This window comes from Oncorhynchus masou, chromosome 8 (assembly GCF_036934945.1).
Source record: "Oncorhynchus masou masou isolate Uvic2021 chromosome 8, UVic_Omas_1.1, whole genome shotgun sequence".
Classification (NCBI taxonomy): Eukaryota; Metazoa; Chordata; class Actinopteri; order Salmoniformes; family Salmonidae; genus Oncorhynchus; species Oncorhynchus masou.
The window spans coordinates 10,022,967-10,042,966 of NC_088219.1; the positions used below are offsets into that span (position 1 = coordinate 10,022,967).

Genomic DNA, 20,000 nt, shown 5'->3' on the forward strand with positions numbered 1-20,000 from the left:
CCAGAGATGGTCAATCAGGTTCTCCCCAGAGATGGTCGATCAGGTTCTCCCCAGAGATGGTCCATCAGGTTCTCCCCAGAGATGGTCCATCAGGTTCTCCCCAGAGATGTTCGATCAGGTTCTCCCCAGAGATGTTCGATCAGGTTCTCCCCAGAGATGGTCGATCAGGTTCTCCCCAGAGATGGTCGATCAGGTTCTCCCCAGAGATGTTCGATCAGGTTCTCCCCAGAGATGGTCGATCAGGTTCTCCCCAGAGATGTTCGATCAGGTTCTCCCCAGAGATGGTCCATCAGGTTCTCCCCAGAGATGTTCGATCAGGTTCTCCCCAGAGATGGTCGATCAGGTTCTCCCCAGAGATGGTCGATCAGGTTCTCCCCAGAGATGTTCGATCAGGTTCTCCCCAGAGATGGTCGATCAGGTTCTCCCCAGAGATGTTCGATCAGGTTCTCCCCAGAGATGGTCCATCAGGTTCTCCCCAGAGATGTTCGATCAGGTTCTCCCCAGAGATGGTCGATCAGGTTCTCCCCAGAGATGTTCGATCAGGTTCTCCCCAGAGATGGTCGATCAGGTTCTCCCCAGAGATGTTCGATCAGGTTCTCCCCAGAGATGTTCGATCAGGTTCTACCCAGAGATGTTCGATCAGGTTCCCCCCAGAGATGTTCGATCAGGTTCTCCCCAGAGATGTTCGATCAGGTTCTCCCCAGAGATGTTCGATCAGGTTCTCCCCAGAGATGGTCGATCAGGTTCTCCCCAGAGATGTTCGATCAGGTTCTCCCCAGAGATGTTCGATCAGGTTCTCCCCAGAGATGGTCGATCAGGTTCTCCCCAGAGATGGTCCATCAGGTTCTCCCCAGAGATGGTCGATCAGGTTCTTCCCAGAGATGGTCGATTAGGTCTCCCCAGAGATGGTCGATCAGGTTCTCCCCAGAGATGGTCGATCAGGTTCTCCCCAGAGATGGTCGATCAGGTTCTCCCCAGAGATGTTCGATCAGGTTCTCCCCAGAGATGTTCGATCAGGTTCTCCCCAGAGATGTTCGATCAGGTTCTACCCAGAGATGTTCGATCAGGTTCTACCCAGAGATGTTCGATCAGGTTCTCCCCAGAGATGGTCGATCAGGTTCTACCCAGAGATGGTTGATCAGGTTCTCCCCAGAGATGGTCGATCAGGTTCTCCCCAGAGATGTTCGATCAGGTTGTCCCCAGAGATGTTCGATCAGGTTCTACCCAGAGATGTTCGATCAGGTTCTACCCAGAGATGTTCGATCAGGTTCTCCCCAGAGATGTTCGATCAGGTTCTCCCCAGAGATGTTCGATCAGGTTCTCCCCAGAGATGTTCGATCAGGTTCTCCCCAGAGATGGTCGATCAGGTTCTCCCCAGAGATGGTCGATCAGGTCTCCCCAGAGATGGTCAATCAGGTCTCCCCAGAGATGGTCGATCAGGTTCTCCCCAGAGATGTTCGATCAGGTTCTCCCCAGAGATGGTCAATCAGGTCTCCCCAGAGATGGTCGATCAGGTTCTCCCCAGAGATGGTCGATCAGGTCTCCCCAGAGATGGTCGATCAGGTTCTCCCCAGAGATGGTCGATCAGGCTCTGGCTGGGCCACTCAAGGACATTTAGAGACTTGTACCGAAGCCACTCTTGTGTTGCCTTGTCTGTGTGCTTAGGGTTGCTGTCCTGTTGGAAGGTGAACCTTCGCCCCAGTCTAAGGTCCTGATCACTCTGGAGCAGGTTTTCATCAAGGATCTCTCTGTACTTTGCTCTGTTCATCTTAGCCTTGATCCTTACTAGTCTCCCAGTCCCTGCCGCTGAAAAACATCCCCAATGCATGATGCTGCCACCACCATGCTTCACCGTGGGGATGGTGCCAGGTTTCATCCGGACATGATGCTGCCACCACCATGCTTCACCGTGGGGATGGTGCCAGGTTTCCTCCGGACATGATGCTGCCACCACCATGCTTCACCGTGGGGATGGTTTCAGGTTTCATCCATACTTCATGCTTGGCATTCAGGCCAAATAGTTCATTCTTGGTTTCATCAGACCAGAGAATCTTGTTTCTCATGGTCTGAGAGTTTTTAGGTGCCTTTTGGCAAAATCCAAGCGGGCTGTCATGTGCCTTTTACTGAGGTCACCAATAAGAGTAGATTCTCTCTCTCTAACTCTCTCTCTCCCTGCCCAGATGGACCATCAGGGCCCGGGTCACCAAAAAGAACAACATCCTTCCTTGGAGCAACTTAAGACGAGAGGAAAAATTATTCTCCTTCGAGAGCGTGGACGAGAGCATGAGTATGACTCTCCTGTGTGTGTGTGTGTGTGTGTGTGTGTGTGTGTGTGTGTGTGTGTGTGTGTCTGTGTCTGTCTGTCACATTCAATGTCTCTGTAAACTGTTGATTGACGCTGTGTTGTGCTGACAGTGTCTCTGTGATTGACAGGGAGAGATCGGAGTAACAGCCTTCGACAAGGAAGTGGACAAGTTCTTCTCTTTGCTGGAGACGGGCAAGGTGAGCCTGTCTGTATTGACGCTTACTATACCTCTGTTCTGACCGCATCAAGCTACAGAGAAGAGATACTCACACTCTGAGGTGACCTGTGATTATTGTTTTACCTTTCACAGTGAGGTGACCTGTGATCATTGTTTTACCATTCACATAGAGGTGACCTGTGATCATTGTTTTTCCTTTCACATAGAGGTGACCTGTGATCATTGTTTTACCTTTCACAGTGAGGTGACCTGTGATCATTGTTTTACCTTTCACAGTGAGGTGACCTGTGATTATTGTTTTACCTTTCACAGTGAGGGGACCTGTGATCATTGTTTTACCTTTCACAGTGAGGTGACCTGTGACCCCCACTGGAACAGTACATACAGCTGATGTACCACAGTTGGGGTCAATTCCATTTAAATTCAGAAAGTAAACCAAATTTCAATTCTAAATCTTCCTCATTGAAAAGCATTGAAGTGAATTGGACTTGTAGTATTCTTCCAGAATTCACTGGAATTGAAGTATATTTGACCTAACCCTGATATGTATTAGATTGTACTTGGCTGTGTTTGTAAAACACATGTGCTTGTACAGCTTTCTCTTCAGTCTCTGTACATAATTCAATAATAACTCAATTAGAGTTTCCATTTGTGCCCTATTGCCCTATAAAATATAAATAAATCGATACATTTATAAATAAAATTAAGGAATGTCTCTATCTGGTCTGGCATTGACAGGGATGTGTGCGGTAGCTCGTTAGATGAGAATGTCAATCTTGTTTGGTCTGGTCTGGTATTGACAGAGATGTGTATGGTAGCTCATTGGATGACAATGTCAATCTGGTTTGGTCTGGTATTGTCAGGGATGTGTGTGGTAGCTCATTGGATGAGAATGTCAATCTTGTTTGGTCTGGTCTGGTATTGACAGAGATGTGTATGGTAGCTCATTGGATGACAATGTCAATCTGGTTTGGTCTGGTATTGTCAGGGATGTGTGTGGTAGCTCATTGGATGAGAATGTCAATCTGGTTTGGTCTGGTCTGGTATTGTAAGGGATGTGTGTGGTAGCTCATTGGATGAGAATGTCAATCTGGTTTGGTCTGGTATTGACAGGGATGTGTGTGGTAGCTCATTGGATGAAAATGTCAATCTGGTTTGGTCTGGTATTGTCAGTGATGTGTATGGTAGCTCATTGGATGAGAATGTCAATCTGGTTTGGTCTGGTCTGGTATTGACAGGGATGTGTGTGGTAGCTCATTGGATGAGAATGTCAATCTGGTTTGGTCTGGTATTGTCAGGGATGTGTGTGGTAGCTCATTGGATGAGAATGTCAATCTGGTTTGGTCTGGTCTGGTATTGACAGGGATGTGTGTGGTAGCTCATTGGATGAGAATGTCAATCTGGTTTGGTCTGGTATTGACAGGGATGTGTGTGGTAGCTCATTGGATGAAAATGTCAATCTGGTTTGGTCTGGTATTGTCAGTGATGTGATGTGTGTTCATCACATCCCATTGTTCAGACCCTTTGCTCAGTACTTTGTTGAAGCAACTTTGGCAGCGATTACTGCCTTGAATCTTCTTGGGTATGATGCTACAAGCTCGGCACACCTGTATTTGTGGAGTTTCTCCCATTCTTCTCTGAAGATTCTCTCAAGCTCTGTAAGGTTGGATGGGGAGCGATGCTGCACAGCTATTTTCAGGTCTCTCCAGAGATGTTTGTTTGGGTTCAAGTCCAGGCTCTGGCTGGGCCACTCAAGGACATTCAGACTTATTCCAAAGGAACTCCTGCATTGTCTTGGCTGTGTGCCCTGGGACTGTTTTCCTGTTGGAAGGTGAAACTTTGCTCCAGTCTGAGGTCCTGAGCAGTCTGGGCAGGTTTTCATCAAGGATCTCTCTGTACTTTGCTCTGTTCATCTTTGCTCATTCCTGACTAGTCTCCCAGTCCCTGTTGCTGAAAAACATCCCCACAGCATGATGCTGCCACCACCATGCTTCACTGTAGGGATGGTATAAGGTTTCCTCCAGAAGTGACACTTGGCATTCAGGCCAAAGAGCTCCGTTTTGGTTTCATCAGACCAGAGAATCTTGTTTCTCATGGTCTGAGAGTCCTGTAGGTGGCTTTTGGCAAACTCCAACCTGGCTGTCATGTGCCTAATACTGAGGAGTGGCTTCCATCTGGCCAGTCTACCATGAAGGCCTGATTGGTGGAGTGCTGCAGAGATGGTTGTAGTTCTGGAAGGTTCTCCCCTTCCCACAGAGGAACTATAGAGCTCTGCCAGAGTGACCATCAGGTTCTTGGTCACCTCCCTGACCAGGGTCCTTCTCCCCTGATTGCTCAGTTTGGCTGGGCGGCTCTAGGAAGAGTTTTGGTGGTTCCAAACTTCTTCCATTTAAGAATGATGGAGGCCAATGTGTTCTTGTGGACCTTCAATGCTGCAGACATTTTTTGGTACACCTCCCCAGATTTGTGCCTCGACACTATCCTGTCTCGGAGCTCTACAGGCAATCCTTTGCTTTGTCATTATGGGGTATTGTGTGTAGATTGTTTTGTTCAATGAATCCATTTTGGAATAAGACTGTATCGTAACAAAATGTGGAAAAAGTCAAGGGCCTGAATACTATCAGAAAGCACTGTAAACTATAACTGTAGGACTTTACTGTAGGAGTCACTGTAGTGTTTTTGGGGACAGTATTTACTGTAGTATTTGCTGTAGTATACTGCAGTTTTATATGAGGGAGGGAGGGAGGGAGGGAGGGACGGAGGCAGGGAGGCAGGGAGGCAGGGAGGCAGGGAGGCAGGCAGGGAGGGAGGGAGGGAGGGAGGGAGGGAGGGAGGGAGGGAGGGAGGGAGGGAGGGAGGGAGGGAGGGAGGGAGGGAGGGAGGGAGGGAGGGAGGGAGGGAGGGAGGGAGGGAGGGAGGGAGGGAGGGAGTCAGTCACTCTGCATCACCTCTCTTTCCTGGAGTATTAGAGAGGTAGTGGTCCTGATGGGATTGATATGATAGCAACCTGAAAGAGTTCCACTACTTGGAGAGGTGGTACGTAATATGACAGTGTTACTAACAGTGTTACCTTGAAACATGACCAAAATAATGACGAGCCTATCCCTGTAAAGTTATCGGAGTTGTATTCATGGCTTCGTCTGAACAATAAGACTGCAAATTTCTCCAAACCCTATTTTATAAGAGTTAACTTGCTGGCAGGTGATGTGTTGTATGCTTGTTTCTGAATTCAATTCGTCTCACTCCCTCCCTCCCCCTCAATTCATTTCACTATCTCCCCCCAAATCCTCTCACTCCCTTTCTCTCAGAGCACCCTAAAGCAATCTAACCTCTCTGTCTCTCTCTCTTTTGTCTCTGTCTCTCTCTCTTTTGTGTCTCTCTCTCTCTCTTTTGTCTCTGTCTCTCTCTCGTTTGTCTCTGTCTCTCTCTCGTTTGTCTCTGTCTCTCTCTCTCGTCTCTCTCTCTTTTGTCTCTGTCTCTCTCTCTTTTGTCTCTGTCTCTGTCTCTCTCTCTTTTGTCTCTGTCTCTCTCTCTTTTGTCTCTCTCTCTCTCTCTTTTGTCTCTGTCTCTCTCTCTTTTGTCTCTGTCTCTCTCTCTTTTGTCTCTGTCTCTCTCTCTTTTGTCTCTGTCTCTGTCTCTCTCTCTCTCGTCTCTCTCTCGTCTCTCTCTCTCTCTCTCTGTCTCTCTCTCTGTCTCTCTCTCTGTCTCTCTCTCTGTCTCTCTCTCTGTCTCTCTCTCTGTCTCTCTCTCTGTCTCTCTATCTCTCTCTAGGTGTACTACATCTGTACTACACGGGGCAAATTAAAGGAAGCCAATAAGAAGTATAATACCCTGAAGAACAACTATGAGATGACCCTTCTAAGTGAGACATCCATCGTGCCGTGCGAGGACGACCAGGACCTTCCCATGGTGGAGTGCGACTTCATACTCATCGCTCAGCTGGAGCACATGGAGAAGGACGACATCATCGGTGATGATGGGGGGGTTGGAGATTGTGAAAAATGGAGTTATATTTGGTTGTGAAAGGAAGGGGGTGTGATATGAGAGAGAGAGAAGAAAAGGGGAGGAGAGGAAGAGAGGCAGAAAGGTGGGAAGGGGTGATAAATAGATGCACAGCGTCAGACTGTCAGTGGGAAAGTCATTTAGATGGACAGTTACAAAAATGGAGAAGAGATAAAGAGATGAGAACATTTAATCCACCGTTTATTACAAACATATCATGAAGCTGTACAGTTTTAAACGGTCTCTGCCCTAACCCCTCCATCTCCTCTCCCTGTTTCCCTCCATTCCTCCCTCACATCCCTTCCCTGTCTTATCTCCCAGCCTTGCCAGGTAAATTAGAAGGGCTCGATGCAGATTGGGCTGACATTTGCCAGTATTATTGTTTTAATTGGCTGTCACTCACTCCTCTTCTACATGAGGTCAGATAATGTGAAGACATGACTTTCTTCATTTGGACCGAACAGAGAGGATGAGGAATGATATTATGATGTTACTGATATTATGAAGTCACTACTTTTTCTGGAGGTTTATTTGGAAGGTTGGGTTGGGATGGGTTTGGTAGGTTTGATGGGTTTGGTAGGTTGGGTTGGGATGGGATGGGATGGGTTTGGTAGGTTGGGTTGGGATGGGATGGGTTTGGTAGGTTGGGATGGGTTTGGTAGGTTGGGTTGGAATGGGATGGGTTTGGTAGGTTGGGTTGGGATGGGTTTGGTAGTTTGGGTTAGGACGGGTTTGGTAGGTTGGGTTGGGACGGGTTTGGTAGGTTGGGTTGGGATGGGATGGGATGGGTTTGGTAGGTTGGGTTGGGTTGGGTTGGGACGGGTTTGGTTTGGTGGGATAGGTTTGGTAGGTTGGGATGGGTTTGGTAGGTTGGGTTGGGACAGGTTTGGTAGGTTGGGTTAGGATGGGATTGGTAGGTTGGGTTAGGATGGGATTGGTAGGTTGGGATGGGTTTGGTAGATTCGGTTGGGATGGGTTTGGTAGGTTGGGTTGGGACGGGTTTGGTAGGTTGGGTTAGGATGGGATTGGTAGGTTGGGATGGGTTTGGTAGGTTGGGTTGGGTTGGGACGGGTTTGGTAGGTTGGGATGGGATGGGTTTGGTAGGTTGGGTTGGGATGGGTTTGGTAGGTTGGGTAGGGATGGGATTGGTTGTTTGGGATGGGTTTGGTAGGTTGGGTTGGGATGGGATGGGTTTGTTAGGTTGGGTTGGGATGGGTTTGGTAGATTGGGTTGGGACGGGTTTGGTAAGTTGGGATGGGTTTGGTAGGTTGGGTTGGGATGGGATGGGTTTGGTATGTTGGGTTGGGATGGGATGGATTTGGTGGTTTGGGTTGGGATGGGATGGGTTTGGTAGGTTGGGTTGGGACGGGTTTGGTAGGTTGGGTTGGGACGGGTTTGGTAGGTTGGGTTGGGATGGGTTTGGTAGATTGGGTTGGGATAGATTTGGTAGGTTGGGTTGGGATGGGTTTGGTTTGGTAGGTTGAGATGGGATGGGTTTGGTAGGTTGGGATGGGTTTGGTAGGTTGGGTTGGGATGGGATGGGTTTGGTAGGTTGGGATGGGTTTGGTAGGTTGGGTTGGGATGGGCTTGGTAGGTTGGGATGGGATGGGTTTGGTAGGTTGGGATGGGATGGGATGGGTTTGGTATGATGGGTTTGGTTTGGTGGGTTGGGTCGGAATGGGTTTGGTAGGTTGTGTTGGGATGGGATGGGTTTGGTGGGATGGGTTTGGTTTGGTTTGGTAGGTTGTGTTGGGATGGGTTGTGTTGGGTTGGTTGTGTTGGGTTGTGTTGGGATGGGTTGGTTGGGTTGGTTGGCTGGGTTGTGTTGGTTTGGGTGGGTTCAGTTAGTTATGGGTTGGGTTGGTTTGGGGTATGTTTGTATTTGTATTTATTATGGATCTCCATTAGTTCCTGCCGAAGCAGCAGCTACTCTTCCTGGGGTCCAGCAAAGATTAAGACAGTAATATTACAGTTAAACATTAAAATACATTTTACAACCGATTTCACAACACATTAAGTGTGTGTCCTCAGGCCACCACTCTACTACTACTCACAGTCCAGGTGTACGTGGTGTGTGTCTGTATAGTGCGTATGTTGTGTGTGTATTGTGTATAATGTGTGCGTATAGTGTGTATACTGTATTGTGTGTTTATAGTGTGTACAAGATGTGTGTATAATGTGTATGTTATGTGTGTGTGTGTTATGTGTGTTTGTATTTCTTTGTACCTGTGTGTGTATACTGCATTGTGTGTTTATAGTGTGTACAGGATGTGTGTGTGTATAGTGTGTATGTTGTGTGTGTGTGTTATGTGTGTTTGTATTTCTTCGTACCTGTGTGTGTGTATACTGTAGTATGTGTTTATAGTGTGTACAGGCTGTGTGTATAGTGTGTGTGTATGTTATGTGTGTGTTTGTATTTCTTTGTTTGTACCCGAGTGTGTGTGTGTGTGTGTGTGTGTGTGTGTGTGTGTGTGTGTGTGTGTGTGTGTGTGTGTTATGTGTATGTGTTATGTGTGTTTGTATTTCTTTGTTTGTACCTGTGTGTGTGTGTAGTGTGTATGTTGTGTGTGTGTTATTTGTGTATGGAGTCACTACTTTTTCTGGAGGTTTAATTGGAGCTTCAACACACTTGGGTTGTGTTGTGTTGGGTTGGGATAGGATAGGTTTTGTAGGTTGGGTTGTGTTGGGTTGGGATGGGGTTGGTAGGTTGTTGGGTTGTGTTGGGATGGGGTTGGTAGGTTGGTTGTGTTGGGATGGGGTTGGTAGGTTGGTTGGTTGTTGGGTTGTGTTGTGTTGTGTTGTGTTGGGATGGGTTTGGTAGGTTGGGTTGTGTTGTGTTGTGTTGGGATGGGTTTGGTAGGTTGGGTTGTGTTGTGTTGGGATGGGTTTGGTCGGTTGGGTTGTGAAGGGTTGTGTTGAGATAGGTTTGGTAGGTTGGGTTGTGTTGGGTTGTGTTGGGATGGGATGGGTTTGGTAGGTTGGGTTGTGTTGTGTTGGGATGGGTTTGGTAGGTTGGGTTGTGTTGGGATGGGTTTGGTAAGGTTGGGTTGTGTTGGGTTGTGTTGGGATGGGTTTGGTAGGTTGTGTTGGGTTGTGTTGGGTTGTGTTGGGATGGGTTTGGTAGGTTGGGTTGTGTTTGTTGGGATGGGTTTGGTAGGTTGGGTTGTGTTGGGTTGTGTTGGGATGGGTTTGGTAGGTTGGGTTGTGTTGGGTTGTGTTGGGATGGGTTTGGTAGGTTGGGTTGTGTTTGTTGGGATGGGTTTGGTAGGTTGGGTTGTGTTTGTTGGGATGGGTTTGGTAGGTTGGGTTGTGTTGGGTTGTGTTGGGATGGGTTTGGTAGGTTGGGTTGTGTTGGGATGGGTTTGGTAGGTTGTGTTGGGTTGTGTTGGGTCAACTGGGTTTGGTTGGTTTGGGATGGGGTTGGTAGGTTGGTAGGTTGTTGGGTTGTGTTGGGATGGGGTTGGTAGGTTGGCGGTTAAGGGACTGAACAAAAATATAAATGCAACATGTAAAGTGTTGGTCCCATGTTTCATAAGCTGAAGCTGTTCTCTCCCTCCCTCTCTCCCTGTCTCTCTCTCTCCCTCTCTCTCTCTCTCTCTCTCTCTCTCTCTCTCTTTCTCTCTCTCTCCCTCTCTCTCTCTGTCTCGCTCTCTCTCTCCCTCTCGCTCTCTCTCTCCCTCTCGCTCTCTCTCTATCCCTCTTTCTCCTCTCTCTCTCTCCTTCCCCTTCTCTCTCTCTCTCTCTCTCTCTCTCTCTCTCTTCCTCTCTGTCTCCCTCTCCCTCTCTCTCCCTCTTTCTCCTCTCTCTCTCTCTCTCTCTCTCTCTCTCTCTCTCTCTCTCTCTCACTCTCTCTCCTCTCTCTCTCTCTCTCTCTCTCTCTCTCCCTCTCCCCATCTCTCTCTCTCTCTGTCTTTCCTCCTATCTCTCTCTCATCTCCTCTACCCTTCTATGTCCCTCTCTGTCTCCTCCCTTCTCTCCCCTCTCTCCCCCTCTCTATTTGTCCCTCCTCTCCCCCTCTCTCTCTCTCCTCTCTCTCTCTCTCTCTCTCTCTCTCTCTCGCTCTCTCTCTCTCTCTCTCTCTTTCTCTCTCTCTCTCTCTCTTCTTCCACTCGCTTTTCCCTCCTTCCCCCCTCCCCTCTCTCTCACCCTCTGTCTCTCTATCTCTCCTCTCTCTCTCCCTTTCACCCTCTCTCCCTCTCCCTGTCCCACTTCCCCTCTCCTTCCCCCCTCTCTGTCTCTGCTTCCTTCCTCTTTCTCCCCTCCTCCTTCTCTCTCCCCTCTCTCCCTCTTTCCCCCTCATTCTCGCCTCTCTCCTTCCCCCCTCATTCTCCTCCCCAACTCTTCCCCTGCTCTCTCTCCCCATTGTTCTCCCTCCCCCTCTCCCATCCTCTCTCCCTTCTCTCTCTGCCTCCCCTCTTCCTCCCCTCTCCTCTCTCTCCTTGGTAGTTAATTGTGGATTAACAGTGTGTAATGAGAGCTGTCAGCCTGTTCCCGTGGCGATAATGGAGTTCAAAGGTGGATGACATCATATCAACCATAATGGAATTACACACACACATACACACACATATTAGAGCGCGAGAAAGGGGGGAGAGGAGGGAGGAGCGAGAGGAAGAAGTAAGGGAGAGAGAGATATGGAGAAAGAATGCTAAGGCGAGGGGAAGAGAGAGATAGGGTGGAAGGAGAATATCTTTGTAATTAGGAAATTACAGTACCACCAAGACCAGTAGAAAGGTCTGACTAATATCTCTGTCTCTGTCTCTCTCTGTCTATGTCTGTCTCTCTCCCTCTCTCTGCCTCTCTCTCTCTCCACCCTCTCTCTCTCTGTTTCTCTCTCTGTTTCTCTCTCTGTCTGTTTCTCTCTCTCTGTCTGTCTCTGTCTCTCTGTCTGTCTCCCCCCCCTCTCTCCCCTCTTTCCCTTTCTCTCTCTCCCCCCTAGATGTGATAGGAGTGTGTAGGAGTGTGGATGATCTGAGTAGCTTCACCGCTAAGACAGGTAGACAGGAGTATAAAAGAGACATTCACCTGGTGGATACCAGTGGCAAGGCGGTTGCAGTCACACTGTAGGGTGAGTAAGACCATACACACACAAGGAGTACAAACACAAACCCTAACACCCACACACGCAATGAGTACAAACACACACACTAACGCACATGCTTACACATACACACACAAGCACACACAAGGAGTACAAACACAAACCCTAACACCCACACACACAATGAGTACAAACACACACACTAACGCACATGCTAACACATACACACACAAGCACACACAAGGAGTACAAACCCTAACACCCAAACACACAATGAGTACAAACACACACACTAACGCACATGCTAACACATACACACACAAGCACACACAAGGATTACACACACAGACACACAATAGCACACACACACACACAAGGAGTACACACACAGACACACACAGGCATACACACACACACACACAGTAACACACATATACACACACCCAAGGAGTACACACACAGACACACAAACACTAACACACGCACAAGGAGTACACACACAGACACACACTGGCACACACACACACACACACAAGGAGTACACACGCACACAAGGAGTACACACACACACGGTAACAGACATACAGTATACACACACCCAAGGAGTGTATACACAGACACCAGACACACAAACACTAACACACACACACACACATACACACACTAACACACACAGTATACATATGCACATACACTCAAGTGGCAATATGTGACAGTCACACTGTCTCTGTCTCCTGGGATGGATCTGCCGTTAAACACAAAATGATGCAGAGTATGAGGTAATTCATCTCTGTCTGTCTGTCTGTCTGTCTGTCTGTCTGTCTGTCTGTCTGTCTGTCTGTCTGTCTGTCTGTCTGTCTGTCTGTCTGTCTGTCTGTCTGTCTGTCTCTGTCTGTCTGTCTGTTTGTTTGTTTGTTATGGGGTGTTTATTCGGTTTTCTGAGATGTAAAATCAGATTTGATCAATTGAACCACTCAACTTTCAGGAATTCAAAGGAGTCTCAGATTGCACCCAGAATGTAAAAATATCTGGAAGGTGTGTGTGTATACATGGGTGTGTGTGTGCTATTGCGTTGTTCTTCAGCCTCTCTCTCCTCTCTCTCTCTCTCCTCTCTCTCCAGGCAGAGATGTTTGATGGTTCACTCCAGCCTATAGTAGATGTTGAAAGAGCTCGCCTGTCAGACTTTGGAGGCCAGTCTGTCTCTGCGATCTTCAGCTCCGCTGTCTTGGTCAACCCTGACATACCTGAGGCCCATAGGCTGAGGAGATGCTGAGTGACGACACGTACGCTCATAGAGATGCACACATATTCATGAAGATACATGCTTGCACACTCACACATATTCTTAGAAAACATAAAATAGACACACTGAAACTCCTGTATTATAGTCCCATCTGTCACGTGCAGAAGAGAGAGATTGACTTTAAATAAAATAAAAATTAAAAAACTTTATTGATCTTGGCAAGTCAGTTAAAGAACAAATTCTTATTTACAAGGACAGCATACACCGACCAAACCCGGACGACGCTGGGCCAATTGTGCACCGCCCTCTGGGACTCCCAATCACAGCCGGTTGTGATACAGCCCATGATAGAACCAGGGTCTGTAGTGATGCCTGAAGCACTGAGATGCTGTGCCACTATTGAGCCTCATAATACTGGTCCTCAGTCAGAATGAAGAGAGAGATTTTTTATTTCACTTGTTTATTTCACTTAGCAATTTAAACATACACTGAGTTTACAAAACATTAAGAGCACCTGCTCATTCCATGACATAGACTAACCAGATCAACTTGACACAACTGTGGGAAGCATTGGAGTCAAAATGGGCCAGCATCCCTGTGGAACGCTTTGGACACCTTGTAGACTCCATCCCGCTGACGAATTGAGGCTGTTCTGAGGGCAAAGGAGGGTGCAACTCAATATTGGTTGTGGATAGGTACTGTTTTGTGTAGCACAGAGAATTTTTGACCAACCTTAGCTTGGTGATGCTGTCTTTGTCCTTGATTCGTGGAAAACAGGAGTCTCATAAAATGCCCGTGTCCAGTTGCAGAGGGTCAGTTTGAATTTAGAAAATGCTCCTTGATTAATTTTTGATTTTCTTTTCTACATGAATGTAAACCCATCATCTTGTATATTACAAGTCTTCGCTCATTCTCTCTCATGGAGAGGGAGAGAGAGCGAGAGTAAGAGAGAGAGAATTCATTTCGGCCTAACTGTGTTTCGCAAATAGTGTTGTACATCAGCCGGGGTTCCCGTGGCGATGCAGTGCATTATGGGATTGTTTGGGCCTAGCGGCGAGGCTGAGTTGTTGCATAATGTAACAGATAACTCTTAATGAATGTAAACTTAATGAATATTTGAGTCACTGATTAGATACAGCGTTACTGGGCTACAATAACACTGACAAGTGGGTAGATGGATAACGATATGGATGGATGGATGGATGGATGGATGGATGGATGGATAGACAGAATAACTGACACATGGGTGACTAGACAAACAGGTCCCATGTAGTTCAGTTGGTAGAGCGTTTGCAAGGTTCGATCCCCACGGGAATTATGAAAAAATGTATGCACTCACTACTGAAAGTCGCTGTGGATAGGAGTGTCTGCTAAATGACTCAAATGTAAATGTGCATAGATGAACACACAGATTAAATAACATTGTATTTGTCACATGCGTCGAATATAACAATATTACCGACAATGCAGTTCAAGAAATAGACTTATTTGCAAAATAAACTCTGCTCTGTTGCAGCCGGCTGTGACCGGGAGGTCCATGGGGCGACGCACAATTGGCCTAGCGTCGTCCGGGTTAGGGAATCACGCACTAGCGACTCCTGTGGCAGGCCGGGCGCAGTGCCCGTTGATCAGGTCGCTAAGTGTACGGTGTTTCCTCCGACACATTGGTGCGGCTGGCTTCCGGGTTGGATGCGCGCTGTGTTAAGAAGCAATGTGGCTTGGTTGTGTTGTATTTCGGAGGACGCGTGACTCTCGACCGTCGTCTCTCCCAAGTCTGTACGGGAGTTGTAGCGATGAGACAAGACAGCAACTACTAACAATTGGATACCATGAAATTGGGATACATTTTTTTGAAGTTACACAATAAAATAACATTAACAAGGCTATATACAGGGGTATCGGTACCGAGTCAATGTGCGGTGGTACAGGTTAGTCGAGGTAATTTGTACATGTAGGTAGTGTCATGAACAAAGATATGATCAAGAGCCTCACGTATAGTATATTGTTTGGTCATTGTGCTGCCACAGAATGAATTGTGAGCAAGGCCTCAAAAAATCTTTATATACCAGAGCTGTGAGAAGTTCTATATATTATTGAAACAATGTTTGTGATTGTTTGTGACCAAACTTGTGGTTCCCGAGGGGGAAAGATTCTATTGGGGAAAGGTTCCCATAGAAGCCAAGAAGGGGAGTGAGGTTTGTGTGTTTGTGTTTGTGTGTGTGCTCAAACACACATGCATATGGGGGTCTGGGAGAGGAATTGTTTCCATCTGATGAATGGGCCTGAACTCTGGAAAACACTCATTTTAGTCTCACCCATTCATTTCACATGACCGGTCATCTTTGACCGGGAACACCTCAGGTGTATAAAGTTAAAGAAAACACCCAAAATGTAATGAAAATCATCAAAATGTATTTTGTGTGGACAAATTCATGGAACATTATGACAATCAGATTAAATTAACTAATTTTTTCAAAAAGAAAACTTGTAAATCTGTCCAATTTGACCAGAACACAGCAGGAGGGTTAAAACATGTTGGTATTACTTTGACAGCGAGAGGTTGAAAATGTCAGTGAAGACACTTGCCAATTGTTCAGTGCATGCTCACAGTACACAACCTGGTATTCCGTCTGGCCCTGCGTCCTTGTGAATGTTGACCTTTTAAAAGGTCTTACTCACATCGGCTGCGAAGAGCTAAATCACGCAGTGTTCCGGAACAGCTGGTGCTCTCATGCATGTTTCAGTGTTTTTTTGCCTCGAAGCGAGCATAAAACTAGTTTAGCTCATCTGGTAGGTTCATGTCACTGGGCAGCTCTCCGCTGTGTTTTCTGTGATGGAAGGCATCCGACAAGCGTCAGAGCCGGTGTAGTACGAATCGATCCTGTATTGACACTTTGCCTGTTTGATGGTTCGTCAGAGGGCATATCGTGATTTCGTATAAGCTTCCGGGATAGAGTCCCACTCCTTGAAAGTGGCAGCTCTAGCCTTTAGCTCAGTGCGGATGTTGCCTGTAATCCATGGTTTCTGGTTAGGGTATGTACGTACGGTCAGTGTGGTGATGACGTCATTGATGCACTTATTGATGAAGCCAATGACTGAATCCTGGAACATATACCAGTCTGTGATAGCAAAACAGTCCTGTAGTTTAGCATCTGCTTCATCTGACCACTTTTTTATTTATCTAGTCACTGGTGCTTCATGCTTTATTTTTTCTGGGAAGCAGGAATCAGGAAGATAGAATTATGATTTGCCAAATGAAGGGCAAGGGAGAGCTTTGTATGTGTCTCTATGGGTGGAGTAAAGGTGGTCCAGAGTTTGTTTCCCTCTGGCTGCACATTTAACATGCTGATAAAAATTTGGTAAAATGGATTTAAGTTTCCCTGTATTAAGGTTCCCAGCTACTAGGAGCCCCGCCTCTTGGTGAGCGTTTGCTCATGGCGGAATACAGCTCAGTCAATGCTGTCTTAGTGCCAGCCTCTGATTTTGGTGGTATGTAAACATCTACAAAGAATACAGATGAAAACTCTCTCAGTAGGTAGTGTGGTCTACAGCTTATCATTAGACCTCAGGTGAGCAATAGCTCGAGACTTCCTTAGATATCGTGCACCAGCTGTTGTAGACAGCCGCCTCTTGTCTTACCAGACGCCTCTGTTATATCTGTTCTATCCTGCTGGTACCTTGTGTAACCAGCCATCTGTATGTTGATATTATCATCGTTCAGCCATGACTCCGTGAAGCATAAGATGTTACAGTTTTTAATGTCCCGTTAGTAGTTTAATCTTCTGCATACCTCATCGATTTTATTCTCCAAAGATTGAACGTTTGCTAGCAGAATGGAGGGAAGTGGGGGTTTATTCAATGGCCTACGAATTCTCAGAAGGCAGCCCGACCTTGGGCCCCTCTTTCTCCACCTCCTCTTCACGCAGATCACGGGGATCGGGGCCTGTTCCCAATGAAGCAGTAAATCCTTTGCGTCGGGCTCATCAGAGTCATGAAAGGAAAAAGAGGATTCTGCTAGTCCTTCTTGAGTAATCACAGTCCTGATGTCTAGAAGTTGTTTTCGGTCATAAGAGATGGTTCAACATAAAAAACAACAACATTGCAAATAAACAACAACAAAACCACAATCGGCTGGGGATACGTGAAACGTGCCTTCTTCTCCGGCACCATCTTACGCAGTTAGTTTTTGCTTGTGAGCAGGAATCAGGAGGATAAAATGATGGTCAGATTTGCCAGGACGGGGGAGAGCTTTGTATGAATCTCTGTGTGTGGAGTAAATGTCCTCTAGAGTTTTTCCTCTGGTTGCACGTGACATGCTGGAAGAAATGAGGTAAAACGGATTTAAGTTTGCTTTCCTTAATAAAGTCTCCAGCCACAAGGAGCGTCACTTCTGGATGATTATATTGTTTGTTTATGACTTTCCACAGCTCGTTGACTGCGAGCTTACATGCTGACCAAAATAAATGTCCACATACAGGTTATTCAGTCATTGTACCCACACTGCTTGCGCGGGTCAATGAGTGTCTGCGCAGCCAGACGCTAAAATAGAACTTGGTTCTTATTTGTGACGCTTGATGTGGTGCAAGTCCAGCCTCTCCCATTGGTTTTTAGGAGCATATGCCACGTGGGTGTTTGAAAGATGAACTGAGGTCCACACTCTAGTCCAGTTGGTGGTGGTAATTTACCTTAAGTGCCTCAGCTGAATCTGGTAGTGAACGGTGTAGCTGTTGAACAAGTTGAGGAGACTAAATTGCTTGGCGTTACCTTCGATTGTAAACTGTCATGGTCAAAACATTTAGATTCAATGGTTGCAAAGTTGGGCTGAGCCTTAATAAATAGATAGCTTTAATAATAAATAAATAAATAGATAGCCTTAATAAAGAGATGCTCTACTCGATTATTGTCCAGTCGTGTGGTCCAGTGCTGCAAGGAAAGACCTAGTTAAACTGCAGCTGGCCCAGAACAGAGTGGCACGTTTTGCTCTTAATTGTAATCAGAGGGCTAATGGGTTGAATTTGGGTTGAAAATCCAAAATTGTTTGCATATTCAATTTACACACAGCTCTGACACACACTTATCACACCAGACATGCCACCAGGGGTCTTTTCATAGTCCCCAAATCCAGAACAAATTCAAGAAAACGTACAGTATTATTATAGAGCCCTTATTGCATGGAACTTCCTTCCATCTCATATTGCCCAAATAAACAGCAAACCTGGTTTCAAAAAACAGATAAAGCAAACTCCTCGCGGCACAACGCCTCTCTATTTAACCCAGATAGTTTGTGTGTATGTACTCATATGTAGGCTACGTGTGCCTTTAAAAACAAATGTATGTCCTTGAGCTGTTCTTGTCTAATGATGTTCTGTATTATGTCATTCTGTATTATGTCATTCTGTATTATGGTTCATGTTTTGTGTGGACCCCAGGAAGAGTAGCTGCTGCTTTTGCAACAGCTAAATGGGAATCCTAATAAAATACCAAAATCTCGTAACGTACAACACTGTAAATAATTCAGGCTATTGTGGAGGCAAAAGGGTGTACAGTACTAGAGTGTACAGTAAAATCACATCTGAAAACATGGTCTGTAAAAGTGATACATGGGACCATAGAAACAGTGTCTGATAAAGAATGATAATGAAATATTACATCCATAGATAATGTAGTGCAAATGGTTCATGTTCCACGGTAATTGGTGTCAATGGATCTCGTTATCATGAAACTTTCATGATCTAAACATGCAATATTGTTTGTCAGTTTCCATAAAACTATGCATTAAGAATAATGCAACAGTTACTTATCATTTTGAGCAGTTGAAATGAATAGACGGTCATCTCAGATGTAATGTGTGAATTGCATTTTTAAAATGGTAATCCTGATGTTAAGTTTAAGTTTTTGCACAGATGATTTAAACAAATGAACAAATTATCTTAGCTTCATGTGTACTGTACCTGTCACGCCCTGACCTGAGATATCTCTGTTTTTTCTTTATATTTTGGTTAGGTCAGGGTGTGACTAAGGTGGGTACGCTAGTTTTCGTATTGTCTAGGGTTTTTGTATTGTCTAGGGTTTTTGTATGTTTATGGTGGCCTGATATGGTTCCCAATCAGAGGCAGCTGTTTATCGTTGTCTCTGATTGGGGATCATATTTAGGTAGCCATTTCCCTTTGGTGTTTGTGGGTTCTTGTCTATGTGTAATTGCTTGTCAGCACTCATTTTGTATAGCGTCACATGTCGTTTTGTTATTTTGGTTAGTTTGTTCAGTGTTCTTTCTTATAATAATAAAAAATGTACGTATACCACGCTGAGCCTTGGTCCGATTCATACGACGAACGTGACAGTACCCAAGCGTTTGGAAAAAGTGTTAAGAGTTATGAAAAAATTGCATTTTGATCATCGGTTGTAAGTTTTGTGTCTAGAGTTTTGAAAAATGACATCAAGGTTCTGAAATTAGTTCTAATGATTGTAAAAACCTATATTAGACATTGTGCACCAGCTGTTATTCACAAATAGACACACACACCACCACTTGTCTTACCAGACATAGCTGTCCTGTCCTCCCAATGTACGGAAAATCCAGCTAACTGTATATTATCTGTGTTGTCGTTCAGTCACGACTCTGTGAAACATAAGATATTCCATTTTGTAACTTCTTATCGCTAGGCCCCTTTTTTCTCAAATTCCTGCCTGAATGACGTGCCCAAAGTAAACTGCCTGTAGCTCAGGCCGAAGCCAGGATATGCATATAATTGGTACCATTGGAAAGAAAACACTTTGAAGTTTGTAGAAATGTTAAAATAATATAGGAGAATATAACACAATAGATATGGTAGGAGAAAATCCAACAAAAAAACAACCAGAATTTGTTGTTGTTGAGAGACTTAGAAATGCAAGAGAACGGTCAAATTGAAAATGAGTTCCCTGGATGCAATTCCTATGGCTTCCACAGGGTGTCAGCAGTCAATGTTTAAGGTTTCAGGCTTGTAACTTCAAAACAAATAAAAAATTACAGTTTTAGTAGAAGGACACAGTCTTGGAAATTAGTGTTTGCTCGCGCCATGAAGACATTAAGCACCTTCTTAAATCGGTTTCCTGTTGAACATACGTCTTTCTGAAAGAAATATTATAGAAACATATTTTGACGAGTTGAAAAAAAGTTTAGGGGTAGTTTCTTGGATTCCTTTCTCTGTATATGTAACTTGTTATGGCTGCAATCCCCTATTGGGATAAG

At 45.7% G+C, this 20,000-nt stretch overlaps 1 pseudogene; it reads left to right on the plus strand.

Annotated features, from left to right (window-relative positions):
* Positions 1 to 20,000, plus strand: part of LOC135543738 (replication protein A 70 kDa DNA-binding subunit-like) — a 139,165-nt pseudogene that overhangs the window by 39,188 nt on the left and 79,977 nt on the right.